Raw genomic sequence first — 16,304 nt, 5'->3', positions numbered from 1 at the left:
TTCCCAGCAGCTGTGATGTGTCATTGTGCAAATATGAACTAATTAAGCCCTACAGTCCATCTGTATTGCTGTGAACAGATGAGAAACCTGAAGCTAAGAGACATGAGGTTGGCAGTAAGTGAATAGCAGAGGCAGATTGAGATGTCCTGTCTCCATGCTCAGCCCACTTGAGATGGGCCTGTAAGGTTTCCTGGGCTGGCTTTTTGCTGTCTAGGTTTAGACTGTCCCCTTCAAAGTTATACCATTGCAAACTGAATTAGATATACCACTTATTCTTTAAGCAGGGCAAAACCTCTTCTGGGTTACACTGGCTCAATTCCAGAGTAATTTAACTGACTTTAATGGGGTCATTCTACCTTTGCACCAACATCACCAAAAGAAGGATTTGGTCTGCAGTCTTTAAATTTTTATTCGTTTGAAATGTAAGAAGCAGGCCAACTTGGATGTAGGCTCCAGAACAAAGCCCATCTTCAAGATTGATTTTGCTTTCCACAGAAAAAAACAACATAAAGTGATTGGTTCAAATATTTATCACCCGGCTAAAAGAGGTACAAGATACCAAAGAGCACTGTAGCACATACACCTTACGAAGGAGGATATCACATGGCTGACCTTAGCATCGTCTTCTTTCTTTCATGTTTACTCCAGCACATTTCTTATTGATGGCCACCAGCTCCGTAAATTACTGAAATTAGATTGTCCGAGTAATTTAATACCCTTCAATACTGGCATGATGTAGGTTGAACAGATGGCTGTTCCTACAACCTCGGATGTACATTCACCTTAAGTGTGAGGTAGAATCTACAGCGGGGAGACCACTATTGGGATTTTTATTAGTTTTATCAGGGCAATAACATTTTGCTGGAAGGCAGTCAGGCTATTTCTGGATACCACGTGTACTGCAGTTCATCACCTGAAATGCGAAGGAAATTGTCACAGCCCATCAGACAGCAGAGGATGAAAGCCACTCTCCTAGATAAGCAAGGCTATGTTTGGACATAGAATAGCAAAGGACTTTTCTATCAGCACTTGGCAAGGAGTAGGTACATTTTACTCCAAGGCATCTAAAATTTACTATGGCAAGAGGATGAGCTGCTATAGAAGCTGGAACAAATGAGCTAGAGGTGGGAATAAATCAATACATGAATATAGGAAGTCACCCGAACTGGAGAGTGCAGTTTTAGATCTAGGTGCTTATAAAACAAATAACACCCAAGCAAGAAATGGTCCGTCAGAGTTAAGCTGAGAGCAAAATTCTGCTCTCAGTTTTCCTCCCAGAGCAGTAACAATTGAAAAACACACCGGGATACATTTTGCCCTTCCTTACCTGGTCCCAGCCGGCAGCTCAGCCCCCAGCCATGGGAGAGGCAGGCAGGCTCCACGGTTTAGCACTTCTGCACAGCAGCAGATTTTTCACAGAGCATTTTGGGGGTGTCTGCAGCAGCACTGTACCTAGACTCCTAGCAGCCCTGGAAAAACTTTTAGTATTGGGCCCCCCTTCACCAGAAATAATGATAATAATAATCATTATTTTCACCATTTTGGGGCCCCCTTTCTGTTCGGGCCCCAGGCAGATGCCCATTTTGCCCATGCCTATGTCCGGCCCTGGTCTGCAGAAAGGCAAGCTTACACCTGAGTGTGCAGCAGTGTATTCCAGAACTGTTAAAGCAATTCTCCTTCTTTAGAGGACATCTATGACAACACTCAGCTGCTCTGCTGCTGACAGAAGCATTAGCATGGGTAATTTTTATACAAAGGCCTTGCATTGGGTATAGTGTAATGAGACCAGTGACACCACTGCTTTACTTGAATCCTTCCTGCTCATGAAGGGGAAGGAAGCTGGGATAGCCTGCATAGATTCTGGGAGGCATGCCCTAAAGAACCTGCCGCTATTTTTAACCAGCTAGGACAACCAGATTTGGCCACAGAAACATGTTTCTTATAGGCTTTCAGCTACCTTCTGGACTCTTTGTATTTAATTCACACCCATAATTCACACCGTTCAGTAATGGATCCCATTTGTCAAGACAACCAGGTTATATTCCAAATGTTACCTTTTCATAATATGGATCATTGGAAGAAAGTGATGCTACCACCTGGAGGGAATTATTTTCTCTGCAAGCCACAAATATGCTTTTATGGGGCTTATCTCCTTCCTTGAAAATACGTTGTATAGTCCAGTGCTGTGACACAATAATGAGAGCTGTTAATATTATTACAGTAAATCTGGCACCTTAGTTTAGAGATGTTTTTAATAACCCAACAGAACTAAAACCTGAGTGCTTGATGTACAGAGTAATAGCTAGCTACACAAATTATTTTCACATTAAACCCAGTTGGATCATTTCTAAAGACTGCTGCTGTCAGCTCTAATGATTTGTACATTTTAAGCTGGAATCTATAGCTATTTCATAGGCAGAATTTAATAAATGATTCTCTGCCACATAGGTGGAAGTATTATCTTGCTTTGGTGCTCCTTTTAAATTCTGTTGAAATGTAGTATTTAATTCTAGTAATCCGTTTAAATGAAGGAAGGTTTATGTTATCTCTTATACAAAATATATTTGGCATAATGAGTAGGTTAATAACTTTAAAGCCTGGAGGACGAGAAACAAGAGTTCTTCTGTAAATATAGCTAGAAATATTCAGAGCATACATTCTCAATAGGACCTGGGTCTGTTAATTTTATGTAGCTCATTTACAATCCAGCCTATTTTCGTGCTGCTATTTTTTGTTAAATAATTATTGTATATATGCCTTGCCCTGATATTCCATTATGCAAGCAAGCCTGCACTTTCCATGCTTGGCGTATTATTGGGTTGTCAGAATTGCCTTATAAGAAAACGGTTATAATTCTCACCGGGGCGCTGACCCATTTCCAAGTCAATAGCACAATGTCCATGGGCATCAGCGCAGCAGGACTGGGGCCTCATTATTTTTATTTGCATTGCTGTCATGCCTAGAAGCCCCAGGTGAGACTGCTGCACTAAGTGCTACCAAGGCATACGTGAAGAGACAGTTCCTGCCCCAGGACCTAACAATGCTGCTGTCCTCTACAATAAATGATGTAGCCACGGGGCTCTAAATTGGATGATCGTGTGTGGCTATAGCGTGGTTTCCACATTCCCTTAAAGCAGTGGGCTTCCAGAATGGCTCTCTCTCCTGGCTCCCAGACAACCTTATTCTCTAAGCAAAGACTGTTCAGGCAGTGGGGAATATAGTTGTACCAATGCAAGCATTTTTTTTTAATGTGCTGCATTAACTTCCCCCACCTTCTTTGGTACAGGAGTTGTAGTAAGCTGAGTATGGGAAACTGTTGGGTACCACAGCACCCATGAGAGAGTCTATAAATGAAATGCATTGTTGTCAGACTTACCTATTACCTATTTCTATGCACAAAAAGCTGCAACCCCTCCAGACCTCTGTAAGTCTAAACTAGTTGGTACTCTGTTCCATTGGCATGAAAATTGCCGTTATACATGTGCGTTTTCTCCCCTTGAGTCATCTGTGAACGGTGCATTTTTTTGGCTTCTAAGTTCTTGTACATTTATTTATTTTGCTCCTCCATATCCCAGTTATTTTAATGAGAGAGTCTAAAAAAAGAAAGGCAGAAAAGCAAGTGTTTAATGTTTCAATGTAGAACCATGTCATGGTGTACATTTAGCATCTACCATAATTTGAGGATGAAAATTTACCAAGTTCCATCAAGCTCTTTCTTCATCTTACAGAGTTTCATTATTTTTTCTGGGTTTTATTTGAATATATCATTAAACATACCAAGCAACAAGGACAGATTTTTAATGCTATCTACTGGAACAAACTATGAAGGCCATAAGTGGATTCTGCCTCTTCTTGAGCTCTTCGTGTTAAGGCTGTGCCTTCCTAGGAGACATGCTGTATTCAAACACAAATCACTGAGCTCAATATAAGAGTAGCTGGATACAATTATATGTATCCTGTTATAAAGGAAGTCAGAATAGAAGACCTACTGTGTCCTGTTTGACCTTAAAATCTATCAATCCATGCCCACGAGTATGTATAGACACATAAATACTTTGCCACAGGCTTCACTGGAAACAAGATAAGGTTTCTTATGTGATTTTTAAAAATAGGAGGTTGCTTAAGAATTAAATAGTATGAACACTGCATATCAAAGGTTGGCAACCTTCTGCAGGCTGACTATCCCCTTGTCCCTACTCTGAGCAGAGAGGCTGATCTTTTGCCTCCCTCCCTCCCTGTATACTCCATGTACTTATAGCATAATTTAGTTTTAATAAGCTAAGGTTAAGTATTCTATTAGTGAATCATGCTTTGTAGATGATTTTAAGAGTGTACTAGTACACTAGATTTCACAGTACCACATAGGCTAGGGACAGAAATTGCACATAAACCGATGCAAGTGATCAGAAACTGGTTCAGATCTGTAACACGACAGAAGTTCAGTGCACATAAACTGCTTTCAAAATGGCCAAAACCAGTTAAAGATAAACCTGGATGGATGCAGTATCAGACTTAACTGATTTAGGTGAAATTGGTTTATTGAATGTCTGTCCCAGATTCAAATGAACTCATATTTCTCCAGCAGCCCAGGATGCATTGTACCTCACTCGCAACACCCCCCCCCCCCCCTAGGGTGGGCAGGCTAGCCTTGGCCCAAGCTGTCTGCTGCAGCAGAGCAGGGAGGTATGCTCTAGCACCCCCCGGCTCCTGGATTGAGCCATTCTGCAGGCATGTGGCTGCATTTCTGGAATCAAAAGTAAATGTCTGTTCACTTGCTTATCAGTTCAATCTATGCAGTTTAGACTAACCTGCAAAGATTGAATCGATTCAGCCTTGGGCTTTTTGACTGTCTGTACTTAGCCTAAGTGCCTAAAGCTTGCCTGTAATTCTGTATTCTTTTCCTCTGTGACTGCTTTTTATTCTTTGGAAGAGCAGAAAAATGAATGTAACAACCACAACAACAATAATGCAAATTAACATTGTGAAATAAAGTATGTAAATCATGTCCCTGGAAAGGTGAATGACACTAAATTGTTACTCTGGATTAGTTTAGCCATATTGCTATAGTGCCTAGATTTGGACTGAGGCCCCACTGTGCACCAGTTATAATGTGCTGGTGATCCATGTGACAAAATGAGAAACCATCTGATAAATGACATTTCTCAAGCTCCTTTAACCAATTCACCTTTTTCTATGATTCTATGATACTCCTCCCACATTCAGTTGCTGCTAGGATGGCTTCCAGCATTATAAATCACTGAGCACCTCCCAGGAAAGTGAACCTATCACTAAAACTTTTCTTCTGTCCTCCAGAGCATGAAATCTCCACTAACATAATCACAGACTGTGGTGCAGTATGAAGAATATTCAGACCTTGAACAATGACCTGTTTGAAGTCTCTGCTGTAGCAAGCCTGCATGGCTAGAATTAGAGTTTTCTACAATTTACAAAAGAAGATTAGCAAATTTTCCAGTGGGATGCACAACAATTGACTTGCTTTTAGCACTGGAGGATGCCAAGAGATCGGTATAGAGCTGTGAATTTTTATAAATAGGCTATTTTAGACAGCTTCTCTGAAGTTTTCAAATGTCTTCTTTTTCTTCCCTTCAAAATAGTTTGCCTTGAGTCTTTACAGGGCAAAAAAAAAAAAAAAAAAAATATCAGAAACAGAGGCTTCCTGAAATAAGTACAAAATACAGTTTTCTGTTAAAAAGGTATATACAATGGATGAGGACGGGATGCTGAACAAAGATATCATTGGACTCACTTAGGGTGACCCACCATCCCTGTGCAATCATACTAATTTTTGTGCAATCTCATACCAATGAAATAATGCAAAATAACTACCTGAATGTGTTTAATTCAGAAACCCCTGGGGGAAAATGGGTATCTTTTCATTGACTTTAACAGGATTTTTGAATCCTATATACTTATTTTTAAAAGCTTACACATTCATATTGAGACATATAATATTAATAACAGTTAAAATGTTGTGGCAAACTTGCTTATCAAGCTTGCAGACACTGGACTCAGTCTTCTGACAGCCTGAGATGGACAGAAATACAAGTTTCTTTTCATCCTTCAAATATGAAACGGTCATTGGCATATTTAAGGCATTAAATATCAATGCCATTAAATACTGAAATGCCTCCCATCCTGCTGCTTTAGATTCCTCTACAGTCTAGCAAAAAATGGAGTTCCACATGTATAAAATGCAAAACAAGCAGGGCGCAGCTACACCTTGCCCTCCAGTGACGTAGCAGCATACTACTTTGCTGTGCAGCACACTACGGCAACGTAATGATCATGTGTGTCTACACATGATCACCAGCTATGTCACCATAGCGATGCACTTCCTGGCTATAGTTATACCTACAAAGATTTTATATGTGAAACAGAGATGGGCTCATACAACCCATGACTGGGATGGTTTAATCAGGAATGAACCCACCACGAGCAAGGGGATGGGCTAGATCAGTGCTTTTTACCCGGTGTGCCACGGCACGCCAGCGTGCCATGAAAAGCTCCCTGGTGTGCCATGAGAATTTTAGAATAAAGAGAAGAAAGTTCTCCAGCCACCCAGTGCTAACGAATAAGCCTCAGTGATGAGATATTCACAGAAGACTCGCACATGTGTTGGCTGTGGGGGAGAGGGAGAACCAGCCGAGCAGAAGGAAATTCATCTACTGCACATGTGTTGGCTGTGGGGGATGCGCAGTTTGTGAGGCTCTGAACAGCTGTGTCATGGCAATGAGCCACAATGAGTTCATAAGTCTGGGGATGGGGAATGCCTTAACAGGTGTGTCACAGAACATTTTTATTCATGTAGGTGTGCCTTGGGCTGGAAAAAGTTGGGAAACACGGGACTACATGACCTCATGAGGTCTCTTCCGGCCTGATTTTCCTATGATCCAATGATAAAGGTCAGCTGACCTCTCTTACTGTATATTAGTGCTCAGAGTTACAGTTTAGGATCAGTCCATTTTATAGATATAAGGGCCAGTCATAAAATTTAGAGCCAGGTAAGAACCCTCTCATCTGCAGAGGTCAGCTGGTTCAGAGCCAGGAAGCTAGGTCTACTTTTAGCATGAAATATGCCTCCACTTTGTAAGTATTCAGGAGTTGGGATGGTGGACATTAGCAACATACCTGTGCAGGCTGGAAGCAACCAGCATTCAGGTTGGGCTAAAGGGTGGACCTTCCAGAAGGGATAAAACAGCCATTCTTCCATGTGAGGAATTGTAAGGTGGCTTTTCCCTTCTTCTTAAAGTGGTAGGAAGGGTGGGATGAAGGGAGTAGAGGACATTTCAATGAAGTATTTCATAAGAACTCGAATGTTAAAAATCTTCCTATTGCATTAGTAGACCTTCCAAACTAGGCTGAGGATTCGTGGATGATACATGTGCCACCCAGTAGCTCTCTCCAAGTATCCCCTTGTGTTTAAGAATGTAGCGGGACTGTTTCAGCATAGGGAGGGTGGTGACACAATAGATAAAGCATCTGATGAGTTTAACCCACCAGACTGGCCAAATGAGCTAATGGTGGCCAGGGCTGATAGAAGCCACTCAGGTAGACCATTGTCTTCAATTAAAAGTGTGTGTGTGTGTGTTTGTGTGTGTAATGCTTCCTCAAGAAACCATTTTCCCCTCTAAAATAGAGAGTTTTGGCATCAGTCTTCTTTAATGTAATAGTTACATGGTCACATAATAAGGATAAAACATGAGAGCATAGTTGCGGCATGAGAAAATTTCAAATTTCTTAAGGCTATTTTTTTAAGAGAGCAAAGCCCCCATTAGTCTCCCTCTCCTTGCAAACTTAATTAACTGTAAAAGGGAAAAAAAAACTGTCAGCCTTCACCATCTGCCTGATGAGTTTGGTTTCGTCTTTCAGTTTCTTTGGGTATTTTCTGTGAGAATCAGGTGTGCATGAAGAAGACATCAAAACACCCATTGTTTCGAGGTTCAAATAAACCAACCCCCCCCCCCCCCCAAAAAAAAAAACACAACCAACAACTAAAGGGCTCCTATCACACCTTGTTTCTGAGATCAGTCCAATCCCTGAAAAAGAGAGATGCTCGTTGAGTTTGCTTCCCTAATGAAGTCTCTGACAGTCATTCACTCCAGCTGAGCTCAGCCTCAACACACCCCCCGGATAACTCCTCGGCCGTCCTTGCAAAGGCGGCAAACACCTGTGTCAAACATTCTCCCTGGCGAGCAAGACAGAGAGCATTTACCTCTTGCTTTGCCAACCATGATGTACTCCACTGCAAATTGAGATTTAACTTTCCTTGCTCCCCCCCACCTCCAACCCCCCTCTTGTTCTATCTTCATTCATTTTGTTGGTACCTTTGCTTCCTTCTGCCTGTTCTTTCCTTTGATGCTTCCTGCTCATTTGTTCCACAACTTCTGCTTCCCTTCACTTCCCCTGTCTCCTCATCTGTACCTGTTTCCAGATCACTTGTCATTCAATCAATTTGTGTTTCAATCTCTCTTTGCCTGACTGCCTCATGCCTTTCCTCTCTGCCTAATCTTTCCTCTCTCTCATCTACCTCTCCCCCCACCCCCATCACACAGATGCTGTCAGATACACAAGACCTGCCTCTGTAGCTCAGTACTGACAAGCCTTTGAACCTCTTTTTATCTGAGGAAGTAGTCAGAAGCCTATCGTTTCTAGCTGCTTTGTAGATGGGGATTTCTTTTTCAGCAGCAATGCGTATTGGTATGTGAAGACAGCCTATCAGTCTAGTCTGGGTTTTACCACGAGTACTACTACTGTGAATTGCATTTCATTGCATTCACGTTTTTTGTCCCCAGCTCTTCTACAGTTCCCTGGTAATAATGATAAAGAACCTGAAGAAAGGCTAGCAGAGGAGTAAGATGATCCATTTCTGTTCCCATCTGGCCACGGATACATCAATTAGCATTTTCCAGTCAAGAAACACTGGCAAAGCAGTGATGGAGGAAAGATAAGGCAGAGACTGGCAGGTGCTTTACAAGAAGCTGTTCCCAGAAGGGGGTCAGTGTTTCTTGTTGCTGTGCCCCAGACCAGCAGCTGCCCTTGAAAGGCAACAAGCCTCAATGCATTACAGGTTGGAGTGTGGATGGCTCTAGAATTTGTGTAGAGACATAAAAATGGTCTGGGCTTAGCTCATCCATAGGTTGGGGGCCAAAATGCTTTGGTCCCCTATATTTCAGCAGTCAGAGCTGATTTCTATGATATTCATAATTAGTGGCACCTTCAAGAAGGTGTGCTTGAACTCCAGAATCTATCTCCCACCCTGGAATAGAAGTGAGTTCCTGAGAGCAGAGATGCATAGATGTTAGGGGCTGGAAGGGACCTCTCAAGATCACCAGGTCCAGCCGCCCTGTACTCGGGCAGGAAAGACACTTGGGACAGCTGACCCCAGCAACATGAGTGTCCAGATGTTTTTGAAGATATGCAGAGTAGGCAATTGTACCACCAGACCCAGGATGCTCAAGTTGTAAAGAAGTTTTTCCTTATGTCTAATCTAAAGCGGTCTTCTAGCAATTTATGCCCATTAGTCCTAGTCTTCCCCTGGGAATCCCTGGTGAACAGATGTTCTCCCAGTCCCTGATATATGCCCCTTGTATACTTAAAAGCTGCCACCAAGTCCCCTCTGAGTCTTCTCTTCTCCAGGCTGAAGAGACCCATGTCTCTCAGCCTCTCATTGTATGGCCTGCTCTCCATACCTCGGACCACACGTGTAGCCCTCCTCCAGACCCTCTCAAGCGTCCCCACATCCTTCCTGAAGTGAAGTGCCCAGAACTGGATGCAGTACTTTAGCTACATCCTCACCAAGGCCGAGTAAAGCAGGAGGATGACATCCTTAGTCTTGTCTGAGATGCATCAGTAGATACATGCCATTGCTTTGTTTTCTTTGCTGGCTACGGCATCGTATTAGTGCCTCGTGTTCATTGTATGGTCTATCAAGCCCCCCAGGTCCTTTCGGCTGCGGTGCTAATAAGTGTAGCACTGTTGAGCCTGTAAATATTTTGTGGGTTGTTTCTCCCCAGCTGAGGCACTTTGCACTTCTCGGTATTGAACATCATCAGGTTTTGATCTGCCTTGTGAGCCTGTCCAGGTCAGCCTGTATCCTCAGCCTTTTCTCCAGCATGGCCACAGTCCTGCATCATTTGGTGTCATCTGTGAACTTTGCCAGTCTGCTGTTAACACCCAAATCCAAATCATTAATGAATATGTTAAAAAGTACTAGTCTGAGTACTGAACTCTAAGGGAGGCCACTGGTCACGAAGCGCCATGTTGACTATCTATCTATCTATCTATCTATCATTACTCTCTGGGTCCTGCCCCGGAGCCAGTTTCCTAGCCACCAGAAAAATTGGGTTATTGATGTCGCAGCTCCCCAAATTTACCATGAGCACATTGTGGGAGACCAAGTCAAAGCAGAGTTAGAGGAAGTCAGCAAAGTCTAATATCAAATATATTGTTCAAGGAGTTGACAGTGTTTTGCTCTAGCTCACAGATCCACCATAGCCTATTCTCCTTGAATCCTTTTTCATTCTGCTCTGCAAATATGCTCTCATATTTTTAATAGCCACTCTGTATGCTACAAGCTTTCTGGAGACACGTGTGAACCTGAATAACCAGCAACTCTACAATACATTTTGACACAAATGCAACAAATTTTTTTACACATGCAAAAAACAAACATACAAAACCCCTCTGGATATGTCATTAAAACTGGAGCAAGAAAGTCATCGTGGTCTGTTTGGAAAATACAGACGTGAGCCAACAGAATAGGCCAGAAAAACAAGGACTTAGTTTAACCTTGTAAGGATGACTTTCTGCTATAGTATCATTACATTCAAAAGGAATAATGTGCTTCTTTCATTTCCAGCCATGTGGACAATGCCGAATTAATATATAGGTCACACTAGAAAGTGCTTAACTCCAAACAGTGGGCCTTTGAAAATGGTTTGCTGTACTTAATTTATTCCCCTGGTTCAGTTCTCCATAATCCTGGTGTGTACACCATACTTTTCATCTGCTGTCTTTACATGTCCTAATGCATCCGCAGCTTTTAAACTGGCTCACCTCATTTTTAGAAAAGTCTTGTTACTTGTTACGCTCCATGAATAGCAACAATAAAGCTATGGGGAGGAACTGATGTAGGGTCATATTTTCAAAAAAGTACCTTCACAATTTTAGAACATTAACCCTGAGACTTGAATGCATAGGCAGCAACATTTGGGCAATTCTTTCAACTTAAAAGAGAGGCAGGTTAGCTGTGTTAGTGTGAAATCAGGGAGAAGGTAGGGCAGGGTTACATTTTAGAGACTAACTGGTTCAGAGGGGCATGAGCTTTCATAGGCAACAACCTACTTCATCCCACAGACACGCACACATATAGATATACCAATATATATACAGTATACACACACACACACACACACAGATACACACACACACAGATACATAAATATATATATACAGTATACACACACATATATCTCAATATATACAGTATATATACACACACACACACACACATATATATGGTATAACTTCAAATTCCTTCCATTTTGTGTTACTTAATATGGGTCTGATTTACAAAGTTTCGGCATTTTTTGCCAAAGATTTTATTCCAACTGGTAGCAATTTTTATTGTAAATGTGAGCAAAAACTGTTATGAAATTAATCATTGAAACTCTTTATGGATTAAAAAATAGATTTGGGTAAAAATAGCTTTGTAACTACTGAAATGCGTGAACATTTTTTTCAAGAAAACTTTAGGAACATTGAGTTTCACAAAACCTTCCCCCCACTCCCCGTAAAAGCCTATTTCTAAATAAAAACCCCTGTTTTGTTCAAGAGATGTCAGTGATCTCTACTAATCCTATAGATCTTCAACAATGCACTTCGTCCTGAAACAGGCAAAGCTCCAATAACCCCGAAGAGAATACTACTGACACAGGGACAAAGACTTTGTCCTCTTGAGAAGAAAGAAACAAGGACAAGTTGAAGCAGCATGAAGCAGCCCTGTAACCTCTCCACCCACCTATTGGTATCCTTCCGGTGGGGCAGCATGCCATTTAACACCTCTTCTCTTGGCTCCTCCCATAAAACCACCTCTGGCTCCACCCACATTTCCCAGCCCACCTAGGGGCCACACAGATATTTTGCTCCTGTCTATCTCTGCACAGCCCCACTGTGGCATGTTCTTCCTATCTGTTCCCTTGTGCCTACCGTGATGTGGGGAGAGTGGGGGAGAGGAGAAGCATTGGTCAAGGCACCTGAGTGAGAGACTATCCAGGCCTCTCTCTCTCCTGTTGCTTAACCTCTCCTGCCAGAATGCGCCCCGTTCTGACCCATAAGCAGCAGATAGGAAATCAGCTTTTGCAGAACAGTAGATTGATATTTGAAAGAGCTGACAGGATAAGCATCTCAAATACCCAGCTATACCCAACCTTGGCAAGCAGTCACTCTTCCGCTCTGAACCTATCAATGTACTTTGGTAGAAACTCTGCAGAGGTGCACAGCCCAGCTTTGTTTCTCGGCAGAACTTCTCGACAAAACACTTCTCAGCACAACTTCCTACAAAAAAACAGATTAACACCAACGATTAAAAAGTGATATTGTTCTTTTCCCCTGCAAAGTGTTTTTGTCCTTGACAGCTGAACCAACCTCTGTTGATGAAAAATGACATCCTCCCTCAGTGTGGAAGAAATCAGTCAGTTAAGGCCCGTTCTTAAAACATACTGGCATAAAGTCATGCTCAGCGTGACTTTATTGATTTTAGAGCAGTTATATGTAAGGCCTGAACTTGGACCACTCAGTCATCTCTGGAGGTGTTGAATCAATTTGCAGAACAGAACCACATTACAAAATCAATCAGAAACTTACCACTGAAACATTTTTTGGAAATGGAAAATATTTTGGGGAAAGAGCAGAAAATGATGTAAAAAATTCTATTTTCTTCCACAATTTTCAGATTTTTGATGGTGGGGAAGAACCCCAGAAACATGAAAAACTGAAAATATTTCAGTTTCCAGCAACCAAGAAGCCAGAGTTTTTGGGGCAGATATTATCAAAGCTCAAATAAGTTCTAGTTTTCAAGTTGGATTTTTTCAACAAAACTCATATTTGAAAAAAAAACCCCTTTTTGACAAAAGCAAAAGCATGTTCTTCTTTCACTGATTTTCTTTTTCTTGCAGGGAACCCCTCCCCACATTTTCTTGGTTTGACCTCTTTCAATTCAATTGCAATACAGAAATGTTACATTAAATAGTCCTTGAAGTAGGAACTAGGAACCAGGGGTGCCTTCTCCCACGTTCATACTCTAACCACTACACAACCGACTCATGCTGTCTTCCTCTTTCTCTTTCTTTCCACTTAGTTCAATAAATCTTGAACCCGTTTCTGCAAAGTGTAACAGCCTCCAAGAGGAAGAGTTCCCAGTTCCCACCCCAAATAACCTGTAGCCCAATACGTTGGGGCACCCTCCAGGGAGGAAGTGGGAGATGTGGGTTTGAACGCTCTCAGGCTGAGGTTTGAATTCATCTGGATTTCCCATGTCCCAAGAGAGTGCTGTAACCACTGAGCTAGTTTATAAAGAGAAGAGGGGGTGACTCTTCCTCTTCCAGTTGTGTCAAAGACAGTTCCAACTACTGCTTTTGTGTGTGGCCTTCCTGCAATAGGTATTGGTATACAGGACCCATCTGTTTAAGGTCTAAGAGGTAGGTCCTGATCTAATTTAGGCATGTAATAGGCACCAACTCACCAGTACTGTGAGGACTAAGGTGTTTCCGGGGATGTGCAGGAGCTAAACTTTAGGCAATCAGGTAGCTTTACAGCTGAGGCACTTACGTAAGATGCTCCTAAGTTTACCCAGAAGTTGAGCATGGAGTTTCAGGATCAGAATTTGGACACTTAGGTCCTTTTTTCGGATCTGCCTCCTCGTCTCTGTAGGCCTCCAATTCCCTATCCTTATCTCCCAGAGGGATGCTTACATTGTGATCGTGAAGTACTTGGGTATCATAGTAATGAGGTTATAGAAGAACGCCAGGTAGAAGAACAACTATCCCAGCCTTTCTTCTGGACGCCACCCGTCCTTCCCTTCTGTCAAGCATCATCTTGGCCGTCCGTAAAGCCAATTTCTTCCATAGATTTTCTAAGTGATTTATAAATAATTTCTGGCCCTGATTATCGGGTATGAGGGAGGGAGAAGGACCCAGAAAGCAGGGGAGAGTCCACCCCCTCGCCAGCTCCCTTCAGGGAAAGCTCGTTGCATGAGTACAATCTGTCGGCATCACCCAGCTCAGGGAGCTCTGCATCTGTGTGCCCATATGAGCACTTCATCTGCCTGTTCCATAATATAATTCCTGAATGAGAAATTAATATGAGCATTGAAAGCCATGCCCTCTGTAATTAGAGTGGCTGGCTGTTCTGCTAGGCTGACCAAGGACAGACTTAGGTCAGAGTTGCCCTAACACTGTCTTATCTGTGAACACGTGTTGAAAGGACAAAAGTGACATTGTGCCCAGCCCTGTTTAGTTCATCCCCAAGTTCATGGCCAGTACAAGGCTCATGATTGTCCACCCCAATCCAACAGGTGTGAATCCTCTACAGGCTATGGAAATAGGCTGCCTGGGATTTCTCCAGCTAATAAAACAATGACAGCTATCTCACACAATATTTAAATAGAAAGTTTCCTCTTGAAGCATCTTAAGTCTTTTTAAAGCAAATCATAAAGCTAAACTTCTTTCTGCCTTTTATGAACCAGTGTCTTAGGTATGCTGTAGAGAGCCTTAATGGCTCCTATTCAAATAATAGCCCCAAGGTTCCTCTATTAACACAGAGAGATGGAGAAGTGATTTTGCCTTGTACGTTTCTCAAAACCGGGTATCAGTCACTGCGCGAGATATATATATGCCAGCAGTCAGAGACAAGATGATGAGATCCTTTAGTGTTATAGCGTGAATACAAATGAGAAACTTAACACAGCAGAATAAAATTAAAAAGTGTTCTGCACAAAAGCAACTGTTAGGAAGTGTTAGTATTTATGCTGCAACGCCCATGCTGAATGTGGTCTATCACAAGTTAAATATAAACAGTTTGTCATATTCTTTCCATAACAAGTATATTCCTTAGTGGTGTAGAGATATGAAGAGGACTCTTATCCCTGGAAAAAGTTGCCTTATTTGCCCTCTTCACCTATGTCTTGCAACTGCAACCATAGACCAGATAGACAAGACAAGCTGCCTAATGAGCTGGTAGATAGATGCAGCATGCAGGGAGTCTGAGCCTCAGGTTTCATCATTGTTAATTCACACAAAGCAAGGCAGGAGGAAAGCAAGACCAAGACAGGCCAATCTGATTGTCTACCAGGCCAACCACACCAAATAGCCTCATTTCAAGAGAAACATGATATTCCTGAGATGGGTGTGTTTGTCCTAAACTTCTGAGACGCCCGTCCCTGAGCAATCCTGTTAATGAGAAAATCACTACTTTTACAGATAGTTTCTTAGTAACCTGGACCCAGGGGAGGACCTTGGTCAAAGCACTGCTCTTTAGTGAAGCCAACAGTAAGTAACACCAATACAGCAACTGGCTTGTATGCTCCACAAATAGGGGGATAGAAAGAATAGCTCCAAAACCCAAAGAAGGACAAAGTATTTAGTCATTTGTTTGTTGCTAGGAAGCGAGTGGGGCTGATTCCTCCATAGTGCAGCACCATTTAGTCCAAAGATGACTGGCGAATTCACAGAATATAAAATGAGAATTACAGAGGTAATAAATATGACTGATGGTGGTGTACCCCGTACAACATTATGGCTAAAATACGAGTTGCAGTACTGACAACAGTTCCAACAGATGTGAGCTAGATTCATACATTTCCACCCGGAATGAAGGCCATGGATGGAAGTCTAGAGGGGCCAAGATGGAAATGAATTATTGGGCTGGAGGGCTAAGAATATTTCTTTACAGGGGATTAGGAAGGACAGAGACATCCTTCCATAATGTTTTAATAGTGAAGGATAGCTTGGAGAACCACCAGAAACCATGAGATGTTCCCTTGTGCCAGTCAGTGAAGCACCACAGTAAATGAGTTAGCAGCATAGGTACGGCTTGAATGCATCTTTGCCGTGTACATACTTACTCTCAGGTTAGGCTAGCTGGGTACACTGCAGTGAAGACATACATATCATGAAGAGTGGTAACATAGTAGGTAAAGATCAGGGTAAAAGAGGGATCAGCCACGGCAGCTTAGCTTGCTTTTACCCGGGGTAAGAACGTATGCAACTGTAGGTCCCCACACTCTT

At 42.3% G+C, this 16,304-nt stretch overlaps 1 long non-coding RNA gene across 1 annotated transcript in view; it reads right to left on the bottom strand.

Annotated features, from left to right (window-relative positions):
• Positions 1 to 395: 395 nt before the first annotated feature.
• LOC112550165 overlaps positions 396 to 16,304 on the bottom strand; it is a 45,538-nt gene continuing 29,629 nt past the window's right edge. The window contains exons 5-8 of the long non-coding RNA XR_003093842.1: positions 12,450 to 12,576; positions 3,377 to 3,593; positions 2,055 to 2,183; positions 396 to 913 (exon numbers count right to left, since the gene is read on the bottom strand). This is a non-coding gene — a long non-coding RNA (uncharacterized LOC112550165). The remainder of the gene's footprint in view (positions 914 to 2,054; positions 2,184 to 3,376; positions 3,594 to 12,449; positions 12,577 to 16,304) is intronic.

Source organism: Alligator sinensis, unplaced genomic scaffold, assembly GCF_000455745.1.
Source record: "Alligator sinensis unplaced genomic scaffold, ASM45574v1 scaffold228_1, whole genome shotgun sequence".
NCBI lineage: Eukaryota > Metazoa > Chordata > Crocodylia > Alligatoridae > Alligator > Alligator sinensis.
The sequence above is the reverse complement of the archived record's forward strand: the minus strand, read 5'-3'. Positions and strand labels throughout refer to the sequence as shown.